Source organism: Triturus cristatus, chromosome 1_2 (genome assembly GCF_964204655.1).
Source record: "Triturus cristatus chromosome 1_2, aTriCri1.1, whole genome shotgun sequence".
Taxonomy (NCBI): Eukaryota; Metazoa; Chordata; class Amphibia; order Caudata; family Salamandridae; genus Triturus; species Triturus cristatus.
The window spans coordinates 741,843,266-741,855,885 of NC_140580.1; positions in this window are offsets into that span (position 1 = coordinate 741,843,266).

A 12,620-nucleotide genomic window follows, 5' to 3' on the forward strand; every position below is an offset into this window, starting at 1 on the left:
GTCAGGGGAACTCTTGATGGTAAATCACACACTTGTCTCTCACCCGTGTGTTTTCCAGTCGCTCCTATCCCCTTATTAATTACCGCCTCACCCCTGAATGATGAACTATTATGCGGGTTTGCTAAACTTTTTAAAAGGGACCAAGACCCCTTACCCTTGTTCCTTTCATCAGCTTTCAGCATAGATGCAGATAAAGTATCCTTTGCCCTCGCATTAGGGAGTTTGGAGGGATCACTTATGAAATCCTGGATCTGTGTAGTACTGTTTTGGTTATCCAAGTTCTCGTTTTCAAGCACTTTCTCCAGGCCGGCTTCAATCTTGTCCAGCCTGTCTAACAGAGTACCAATAGACTGTTTTACGAACTTGGCTAAATCAGTTACTATATTAGACAATTTCCCGATCTCACTAAGCGGTACGTGACATTTAATCTTTGGTCGGGTAGTGTTTTCTACACTCAAACATGTCTGAGTTTTGCCTTTTTTGACCTGCGTTTTTTTTTTAGTTATTTTTGGGAACTCTAGATTCTAGGGGATTTATATGCGTACTGCACTTAATAATCTCAGGGCTCACTACTCTCTGTGGGTTACAAGATCTTTTAGAAGGAGGTAAGGTTTCTGATTTCAAATCACTAATAGAGATGTCGTCAGAGACAATCTGAATACAGCCATTTTTAGGTAGCTCTTCATTCATATTACCCAGGATGTAGTTTTCATCCACCCCCTTCTCAGCTGCAGATTGAGCTTTTTCAGTAATTAATGACCCCATAGAATGCATGTTTAATGTTTCTTCCACTGAGGAAATCTGTTGTTCAATAACACTGACAGCCCCAGTAAGATAATTATGCAAGGTCAAATTTGCATTTTTAGACTTACTATAGGGTTTTGGTGTATGACTAGCTGTAGTCTTTCTTTTCCCCATTCTATTAACTCAACTCAGTCAAATATAATATAATAAATGTTCAGAACACCTTCATTAGCCAATTTAAACCACCAGTACTTTAACAGTGGTCAAAAATGGTTCACAATATCTACCGAATAATATGCACTGTTAGCTTGATAAAGTCTTACACCAGACCAGTCCCTCAGTACTTATATAATAGGTAGGAAAGTCTTACTCATATTTCCAGTCTCCGGGGCACACAATATCCTCAATGAACTCAAAAACAATATCTTTCAGCTTTAAGGCTCTGGAACATGGAAAACCAAGAGGGGGGCCCAGCCCAGCCTCTGATCGGCTCAGACGGGCTCGCCCTTGGTCCGGACGCGTCCTGGGTGCGACCCGTGCAGTGGGGGAAAAGGCTCGCTTTATGAGCCGCCTGGCGCGAGTTCTGTGACGCGTGCGGCTCCTGCCGCAACGTGCTCTGGGAGTTGCAGTCCTCAAAGAAAAAGTGTGGCGTGCTTCGTTGCTTCCCTCTGGAAGTAAAGTGCAGCGTGCTCAGAAGCCGGGGCAGGAGCGGGTTGTAGTACTTACCTCTAGAAGTAAACTGCAACGTGGGTAAAAGCAGGGGCAGGAGCGAGTTACGATGTCTCCCAGTCACATATACTGTGAAATGGAAAAACTACTGATGTTATTAAGGCATATACTAGAGTTAATAACCCACTCAATGCCCCCCTATTACTTATTTTACTTAACCTTCGCAATGTGTGCTAAAACAATCTAATTTTGAGTTGTGAAGTAGCAAGGGCTTACGCAGTAAAGTACCATCATATTTTACCTTGAACAGATTCCCCTCTATTCTGTTAGCAAAAACTGTTAAAAACACTAATGTTCTTGTGTCACTCCTGAGGTTATTTGTGTTCTTTTTGCATATCTTTGTCGAAATCAGTGCTTGAATCCAGATCTCCAATGTTTTTGTAACATTTCAACTAAATACATTATTAGATAAGAGTTTATCTTGGTTTCTTCTGGAACCCTTTTCAGCCTAATATTACTTCATCTTTAAAAAATGTCCAATCTCTCCATGCTATTCTCCAATATTTTATTCTGCTTTTGAATTGATCAAAATACATTGCCATTAGATTGTACATTTGTCTACAGATATTTTACTTGCACAGGTATCTGCCCCACAGGAGTTTTAATGTCCACCATGTTCAAATCATATTGCTGCATTGTATTGCATATTACTGTCAGTTGTAGTTTTGCAGACTCTTGCGCAGCTTCAGCTTCAGAGACTGAGACACTGAAAGTTGTCTGTTGCATGCTCAGCTTTTGTTTTATAAGAGACAGCATTGGGCTTTCTTGAATATATATCATTTTGCGTGCCTCTGTACTACATTGGCTTTTGCTAGTGAGCTGGGTCAATGGGGTATCCTGAGGGAATTTACCCCTGTTCGTGTATACCTTAATGGTTCCACATTCCTAGTATCTCATAAGGACACTTTTGATCTAGTTTTCTACTGGCTGTTTTCTCTACTCTTTACTTTTTGCTACATTAATTTGGCTATCCTCTTGTACGATTTGCATATGAAGATGTATAGGTATTTTCACTATCATTGCTGAAAATGGTTAAGAAAGTATTTTGATTCGCTCTCCCAGAATGTTTCCCTGATTATCTGTTTCTTCTTCTCCTTTCTTTATTTCTTTCTGTTCAATAATATTATATAGTCTGCAGTCGTATATCATTAGTTTGTGCCTTAAGTGTATGGGTATTTTGATTATGTTCATCTCAGGCATCACATCCCTGCCCAAGTGCTGCTTACATACTCTTGCTTAACCCATAGCATTTTCTAAAGGGGCACTTTCACACAGGGGACATTGAGAGCTTTACTGCAATCTGTTAAAGAACGTGTCAAGATTGTTAGTTCTACTACTGGTCTTTGTTTGTGTCCATTGTTTATGCTTCCATCAAAATCTTCTTATTATCCATTTTGGAGTTTGATTTTCAGCATAGTACCTGTATTGAATAAATATGTAACTGAGGGTTTTTAACTGCTCCTGCTCGTTCGCCATCTTTTCATGTTTAACATATGTTGGACTTTTTGTGATAGTCTATCTCAGTGCTGAGCCCTCCCACCTCCCGTGCTCCTGCAGACTGATCCTGATTTCTGCTCATCTTTTCGATGGGAGTTAAAAAAAACAGTACCTATCAGTGGAGGTAGTCTCAGACAGTAAATTATAGTTTTGTGATGTTACTATAACTCACGACCTCACCATGCACTGCTTATTACCTCACATATGACATCACTCATGAAATGTTCTATGAAATAATTGATGATATCAATGTGACATCTGAAATTACATTATTGATGTTAACAGTGTTTATGGTGGGAGCTCAAGTTATAATTATTACATTTAACTATAACTGGTGAATGTCAGTGTTTTTTCTCAGATAAATGTTAAATTTTAACTGACATTTTTGATTAACTACACTGTCACTTTAACCTTTAGTTTTATTTAGTGAATTTCTCAGTTTTTTAATTGTAAAGTGAGATATTATTGCCATACCTAACAATAACATCACTTTAACTTTTTTCAATGAAATATATACATACACACATACATGTATATATACTTTATTTTGTTCTATTGCAGGACAGAGTGAATGCATTTATACTCAGAGTAGACATCGAAGATCAGTGAGCAGCGAATACGATTACAAGCTCACTAGGGAGTGAAGTCTTCAAATAATATCATGGGTATGGTAATACTCTTACGTATCCTACCCATTAGTCCAGAGTGGGGAACAGCCATTACAACGCGGGTTTTACCACGCGTTGCTATTACATCTCTTGAGTTACAACGCATGCGATATTACAACGCGTGGTAAAAAAAAGCATACCATTACATCGCATGCACTTTTACAACGCATGCGATGTAATGTGGCGGCTATCCAAGTCGCTGTGAGAAAACTCAAGCTGTTCCCTCACAACGACGTGAAGCAAGCAGGAAGGAGGAAGCAGGATCCCACGGTGACGCTGGAGAGGAGAGAGGTAAGGGGGTTTGCGCTTGGGGTGGGAGTTAATTGTTTGGGTTTAGGGTAGTGTAAAAGTAGTGTTCTGTGTGGTTTTTTTTTAACGTTTTAGTGTGTTTTTGTAGTGTAATGTAGTGTATTAGGGTTTAGGGTAGTGTTGTAGTGATTTAGGGTAGTGTTGTAGAGTTTGTGTAGTGTAGTGATTTAGTGTTTTAGGGTAGTGTAGTAGTGTTTGTGTAGTGTAGTGTTTTTTTGGGTTTAGGCTAGTGTCGTTTTTTAGGGTTTAGGGTAGAGTAGTAGTGTTTGCGTAGTGTAGTGTTTTAGGGTTTAGGGTAGTGTAGTGTTTGTGTAGTGTGGTGTTGTAAGGTTTAGGGTAGTGTAGTGTTTTAGGGTTTAGGGTAGTGTAGTAGTGTTTGTGTAGTATTTTAAGGGTAAAGGATATTGTCATTTTTTAGGGTTTAGGGTAGAGTAGTAGTGTTTGTGTAGTGTTTTACGGTTTAGGGTAGTGTTTGTGTAGTGTTGGGGGTTGTGTAGTGTAATTTAATTGTAGGGAGAGGACTGGGGTGGGGAATGGTTGTGTAGGGGTAGGGTAGTCCCTTACCTTGCAAACTAACCACGAATATAGCTTTACCACGCATGCCTTTGCGTTGTAATGGCATGCGTGGTAAAGGCATATTCGTGGTAATAGTTTGCGATGTAATGGCATGCGATGTCATTGACATCGCGTAGTAATACCCGCGTTGTAATGGCATGCGTGGTATTACTATGCGATGTCATGACATACATTCGTCCAAAGTGCATGTTAATTATAGTCAGAATGTTATCGATAGTACGACAAGGCTCATTTTACATGTTTTCTTTTATTGATTTACTAGTTTGTTTCGACTTGCTGTTATTCTTATGTGGTACTTACTCATATTGAAGAATTAAATATTTTGTGCATTCCCTGGCCCTGAAGGGACATTTTGATTATTTTTGTGTGACCCCTAAGCCCACTTGGGCAGCACTGGTGTACCTTTTCCCTGTCTATGATTTATTCTTGTTCAGAAACATGTATGGTGGTATAAATACATCATTCAAAATGGCGAAAATCATGTTGACGAAGGCGGAAGCTGAAACGTGTGACGAGAAACTGTTGTTGTTATAAGCCTACCAGTATACCAGTATATTAAAACCTTTGAAGCATTGAGTGCCCTACCTTCATTTATTATTGGGAGGATCTGTTTGTGTATGTGTGTGTATATATATATATATATATATATATATATATATATATATATATATATATATATATATGCATGCGAAACAACTCTCAGCACTTCCTTTCGACGAACTGACAGAAACGGACCACCAGGACAAATCAATGGCAGTATTCTTTTTTTATTTTTCACTCCTCATCTCCATGACGCGTTTCGGGCATCAATATATATATATTTTATATTTTTTATTTAAATAATATTACATTAAGATGATTGATCACATAATGAATTTAATTAGAGGTATAATTACCAATTGAAATGATTGGATCATAATCGATAATATATTTGTGGACCCTTTATTTAGGATCAAGCATAGCAATTGTTAAAAACTATACCATTACAAAATGGCCGACAGTAAAACATACCTTTGTGATTTGCAAGAGACTACCTTGATTTCTATTGTAAATGAACTGCTTCCTTCTTCTATTTTGTGAATCTTTAAATAATGACAAACACGCCACACCGACATTGAAGAAGGCGATTGTGCTGAAACGCGTGTGTTCGGTGTTTTTTGTAGAGCTGGCAAATAAACTTTAAAAAGAGCATTCCTGGTGTGCGCATCAAATCTATGATCGCTTCAGGATCATTTCCTTGGGAATATATATATATATAACCTACTGGCAGTCGCCAGTAGGTAGTTATAGTTAAGTCTAAAGTTTATACATTTATATATATAGATATATATATTACCTACTGGAAGTCGTCAGTCGGTAGTTATACTGAGGAACAAAGTTTCCATAGGAAACATGTTTCTTGTTTTTCCAATAACATTGGCACCCTTCGACGAATCTCCACAAATTTTTCAAAATACTTCCCCTTTTTGGTTCAGCTGCTGTGTTGAAAGTTTTGGGGTGATCTGTCAAGCGGGACCCAAGAAAAAAGGGAGGTCTGAAAATGCATTTTCCATATGTTATGTTTATTGGGATTTGTCATTTTTTGAACACATCTACAGCCTGAACCGGTGAACAGAATTGCACTAAATTTGGCAGAAAGCTAGATGGTGGTCATTTGCTGTAAATCCGTTCAATAGTTTTTGAGATATCTAACTTTAAAAAATATAGATATCTGGGACGCAAGTCCTTGCAGTGGACTTGTGGATCCTATTAAAATTTGATTGAATATCAACACTTCAACAGGAAATGTTGGTAGCCATCTTGGGACTCATCTTTTTTTTTATCTTGACACAGACTCGAGGGTGGATCCGCGGCAAAGATTTTTAAAAAAGCAAGCGCGGGCTCCTGTGCTTGTTTGGCAATAACCTCCGGGTGAGACAGATCCCAGGGGCATATGCTAAATATAGGAGGGGGTGCACGGGTTCTCCTCCCTAAGGCTTATCAAAGCCCCAGGGACAGCCACCTCCCTGGGGCATTTATAATTATGAATGTGGGTGGGTCCACTGGGCCTGCCCGCTGCCCCAGGGGACCACCACCTCCCTGGGGCTAATTTTATTATTAAGGGGGGCCTCGTGGCCGCTCCCTGCCCTGAGAACCACCATCTCCCTGGGCGCACTATTGTTTTTAAAGTAATACAGGGGAGGTTGTAGGGCCTCCCCTGCTGCCTTGGGGACTGCCACCACCCCGGGGCACATACTTTATTAAATTGTAAAAAGCAGTGGAAGCCCTCTGGCCTCCCCTGTAGCCCCAGGGACCACCATCTCCCCAGGGCACAAATGCAATAATTAAGGGGGTCCGTTGCAGACCCCCTGGGACCAACACCTCCCTAGGCAAATCTGAACAGTAGAGGGGGGCTGTGCGGTCCCCACCTCCAGGACCCTTCATGTCCCTGGGGGCTGCAATCCCTCAGGGCCAGCTCCAGCAATGTGCTGGGTGCCCACCCCTGGGACATAGCTGTTTGCTATGGCTTGGCGGAAGTACCACTCCCGTCAATCCATAGCAAAAAGGTGCTCTGCTTTCAGCAAGAGAGATCACAAAATGCTCTCACTTGCTGAAAGCAGAGCAAGTGTCTGCTTCCCTGCCCATGGTCTAACGAGCGGGGAAACAGCCACATTGCTCTGGGATCCAGGGAGCTGCATATTCAGAAGCTTTGAGGGTCTCAATGCAATGCTGGCTCCCACAGGAGGTGAGGAGCCGGCAGGGACTGGGGGGACCTTAAGGCTCCCCTTCGGTCCCCAACGAAGTGGCCAGGCCCTGGGGTATGGGGTCCCCAGGGACAAAAATAAGCCTTGGGAAAGGGTCCACCCTCCCTTTAATTAATTTATTTTTAATTTAAAAAAGGGGTAGGGCCCAGGGGATGGGGTTCCCAGGCCCAAAATTGGCCCGGGAGGGCGGATGCTCGCACTTTAAAAATTGAGATGCTGCTGAGATAATTTATTGGTGAATTTGCACATAACTTTGACAGGCACTTTATCCTCAACATAAACATAGGTTGCACTTTAAGAGTTGAGATGCTGCTGGATCATTTATTGCAAATTTGCACAGAATGGGCGTATTGTGAATGCTTCTATACTTTGCATTTAAATAAGAGTAGTGCTGGGAAATGCTGTTAAGTCAATTGGAAACGTTATAGCACATATAAAGAAGAGACAACAATAGACAATAGAAATGCTGTAACATTATTGGTATTCATTGGCTCTGGTTAACTCAAGATATCTATAAGTTGCATTTGGAACATGTGCAGGGCAGTAGGATATCAAAATATGACATAACATCGTTTTGAGAACCGTTGATGATGGTAATTGTTTTAGGACAAGGCTATGGGGCAGCAACACTTTGAATTAACAGATGATGAGATCAACTACTGGGTAATGTTTGGATTTATGGAACACACTGCAAAGTGGAAGTGAACTGGTTGTCCATGAAGTGCACAATTAATACAATAACAATAATGCATCAAGGGCAGAGGATAGTGACAGAAGAAAATGTGTAATGTAGGTATAATATGGTTTTTTACCAATATGCATGAAACAAAAGAGATATCATCAGTGATGTCATCAGTAATGTCACTTACCATGTCATGAGTGATGTAATATGTGAGGTCAAAAGTAGTGCATTGAGGGGGTGTGAGTTATAGTTAGCTCAGGTACTCATAACTACGGAATTTCACTGGCTTTCTATGAGGGAAATCTGAGCCTAACTATAACGTCCCCGTAACCTTTGTTTTTTTCAGTGAATTTCTAAGATTTTTTAAAATCTATTTCCTAACTATAATGTCCATGTAACCTTTGTATTTTTAAGCAAATTTCCATGTTTTTTTAAACTGGTAGTCACATTTGCAGAGTGGTGAAGAGGAGTCTCTGACCAGCTCTCAGTAATCCTGCTGTAAGGGACTTACAGGAGGTAACAGGAGGGCTCCTCGCCCCCCCAAGGACATCATCCCTCAAATAGTATTGTTCCAGGAGGTGTTTCTGCAGAGTGTTGGAGAAGTCCTCACACCAACCACGCTCTGTGGAACTTACTGGAGGTACCAGGAGGGGGTACTTGGCCCCCATGGACCCTCTGCAGCCAAGAGGACTTCATCTCTCAACCAGCAGTGCATCAGGAGGCACGTTTGCATAGTTGTGGAGAAAGGTGGGGCATTGTCTTCGAAGACCTCTCAGCAATCCCACAACGTGGGACTTACTGGAGGTAATAGGCGGGGTAGTTAGTCCCCAAATGCCCTCAGCAGCCAAGGGGACTTCCTCCCCCAACCAGTATTGTGCCAGGAGGAATCGTTTGCAGAGTATTGCAGGTGACCAGACTATTCAGGTCACCCGCATATTATACTGCCGCCTTAGTATCTTGATGGAGATCTTGAAGAAAGAGGACTATATTCCTATCCACCCCCAGAGAAAGCAGGTTTGCCACAACCTAGATCTATTCACGCAATCAAATGGGGAGGAGAGGTCCATAAATGCCAGAAAGATGGTGCCAGAATGGGCAACTGTATACTTATTCATAATCATAAAAAGATTTAGGCATTGATCTATTGTGCGACCAGTACGAAAACCGTATTGGACATCTGATAGGATGTTATTCTGAAGGGCCCAACTAGATAACCTGTCTAACAAGATCTGTCCAACCACTTTAACTGCAGAGTCCAACAGGGAGATGGGCCTGTAGCAACAGACGCTATCTCTGCTCCCCTTTTTAAAAACTGGGACAATGATGGAAGTAACTCATGAAACCTGGGTGGGGAGGGCAGACCTAGCAACCGCATTGATAACAGCAGTAAGCACTGGTGCCCAAAACTCCATGTTGGACATATAAATGTCGGGGGAATTCCATCCGGTACAGGGCCCTTGTTATGTGACATACCAGCTGTTCCATGTCTCACTTCTCCCACCGTGACTGTTAGGACTAGATTTTCAGTATCCCTCCCCCTAGACAAGCTCTGATTCAGTACACCCCCGAACATACTCTTAAAGTGGCTGACTCAGTCATTCTCTGTCATATGCGTGTCCAAGGCATTACCTGTTTCTACTCCCACAATTGGGCTATTAACGATGCTCCAGAACTTGGTGCTACTTCTCATAGTGCTAGCCTCCATAAGATTGCTCCAAGCATCCTCATTCAAAGCTACCTTTCGTTTTCTAACGGCTACTTTGTACTACATTCTTCGGGTTCTAACAAGACCTCTATCTCTAGGGACGGCATGCAGTGCTTGCTTAATCCTCCAAGTGCACAAGAGCAAACTGTGTTTGTCCGTTCTCGCTGGCTAGTAGGGGAGGGAACAGTCATTAGAGCAGAAGCAAATCAAGAAATGGATTTGAAAGCTTTAACAATTGCCACATCCAACTGCTGTGATGTGCCCAGACAGATCTGGATCTCTCTCTGACAGTTGTCTACGAAAGTATCATGAAAGGAGCCTGGAATAATCTGTGCCCATTTGAGCCTTCTACCCCTGTTGGTTGGCTATAACACACCTCTACCCCTGTTCCCCTGCTTCAAGCTCCATTAGGGCCAACTAGTTTTTAGACATAGGGGATTATAATCGCTAAAAATACTTGCTTGGATGGAAAAATCTGAGATCAAATGGAAAAGAGGTGTAGATTACTATGACCTTTAAAGGTGGGAGTAAGGTCTCTCTGGAGTGGGTCCAGTTTACCCATCGCTGATTCGAGGTCAAAATCACAGACCAACATATTTAAATTATGCCTATGACCGCTATGTTCAAAGTGCGTGCCAGACATGTGGGGACATGTAGAAAGACCCCCTATACCATGCATTCTTGGGTCACCACAAAAGTGGACATCAAAATACCCGCTAAGACAATATTAGGGGTATAGTGAGACGAAGCGTTAAAACTAGTCATGTAGGTGCCCAACCGCAATATATTGCGAACCTCAGGGAGGGATAGAATGCATTATAAAAGATCAATAACAATAGCCTACTAGACCCTCGTGAACATAGCAAGGCCTGCACACAAGGATTATCTGTATTCAATTCAACAATACCCACTTTTAGCTTAAGTGAGACATAAACCGCAAGTCCCCCCTTTGGGCAGCAAGCTCTCGATGGAATAGTAGGCACAATGAAGGACATGTACCTTTCCAAAAGGAAGGAGTTATCAGTAGCCCATGTCTCCTGCAAACAGACGATATCATACATTTGAACAAACATCGCCACTCAGATATTACGATCTTACTTACCAAACCGGCTATGTTCTAAGAAATAAAGTTGCAAGAGTTATTGTCCCTAGAGTTAGGCCCTGCATGGCCTGAGGCCAACAGATGCGTAGGGTCCCACTGTGGCGAAAGGGCCATGGGGGTCATGGACACTTGCCCTTCCAGTCATTCACAGTTATCAAGGAGCCCCAAAGGTGCAAAGACATTGGAGACTAGGACTGCAGGGGGAACCTGGAGGGGGATGAAAGACACTCAAGGTGCAGGGCCAAGGGAGGGGGCCCAGCCCAGCCTCCTCCGAGCTCAGTTGGGTACGGACGGGCCCACCCTTGGCCCTGTGGTTTGCCTGGGCGCATCTTGAGCCACGGTAGTCCTAGCAAGTAGAAATGCATGTTATGGACGCTCCTCCTGGGCTCAGCTTTCTGGGAGTAGAAGTCCCTGTCTCCAGCAGCAAAAGGCAGCAAGGGGGAGAGCAACAGTTGACTGCCAGCAACGCGTCCCACTCCTTGGGAGTCCTTGCAGGCAGAAATGCATGTTGTGGCCCCTCCTCCTGGGCACTGCTTTCTGGGGCTAGAAGCCCCTGTCTCCAGTAGCAAAAGACAGCAAGGGCGAAAGCAACAGTTTACTGCCCAGCAAGACGTCTCTTTCTAATCCATCAGCTTTGGTTTTATGTAGGCAGAAAAGTGAGCCTGTGAGTATGATTTTTGAGTTCTATGTTCATGTGAATTTATTATAAACCATGCATTCAGCTTTATTTGCCATCTCACCCTTGTCCTGCAAATACGAGAGCAATGTTACATTTGTTTACAAATTTCTACAAATTGTTTACATATTTTTTAATGACGTCAGGGTAGTTGACTTTACCCAGAGATTGTTCAATTGCAGAGCATCTAATGCTTAACTTAAACATGTTTTTCACCGATTTTGTGCTGCTGAATCTAGTGAGTTCTGCTCAGTCTGCATTTTTTCCAGATATCAATGGTGGCTCCTTAACAGCAAGTTGTTGTTTTTGAAAAATATCCAACATCTTGGCATCTTTCCCATAGAGCCTTTCGGAGCCATAGATTTTTGTGGGTATGAGTGGCTCCAGCTATGTGCTATGCAACTTGCTGTGCCAGTCTGGAAGGGTGCAAATTTCCTGTTTTAATTGCGTTGTTTAGATCGGCAATATATAAATTAATGAGCAGAGATGACCCCAGCTTCAGGTCGTCCTTGGTGTATGCCTTCCTTGCTATTTCCTTCCCAACTCCCTGTTTCACACACATCCAGGTGTAAGAGTAAAACTGTTCTATTACTCGAAGCAGCTTTGATGGGATGCCCCATTGGTTTAGTTTAGAACACAGAGTTTGCCTTGGAACCTTATCAAAGGCTGATTTAAGGTCACAAAAAATTAATATAGCGAGGTTTTTGAGGTATGACTCTCTTCTATTAAGACTGAAAAAAAATGTCGCCCAGTTTTTTATAGCCGAAATCTACCAGTGTGTATGAGAGCACATTACATAGCACCAGTTGCATTACAGACGGACGCATTCACTTTTTTTTTAGGCACGGGGAGATTAAGTGATTTGCACAGGGGGCGTGGCTAGGCGCCCGTAGGAGATGGCGGCGTTCGGGTGACGGCTCCGTCCGTACCGGAGGATACCGGCGGTTCGCGCACCTGTTTCCAGTAACGGAGGGAAGCCCCTTACACCGGAAGATGCCAGGCTCACTTTCATTCCCCTTTCGTTCCTGAGGCACAGCTATTTTGGACTTTACAGCCCATTTTACCTCCGGTCGCGGCTTGCCATCGGCCGCGACCGCCATTTTGTTTACTTTTGCCCGCGAACGCTTCAGCAGCGCGTCCTAGCGCGCATGGGATTCCTGGATGCCTCGTTCGCACTCAAATGACCCC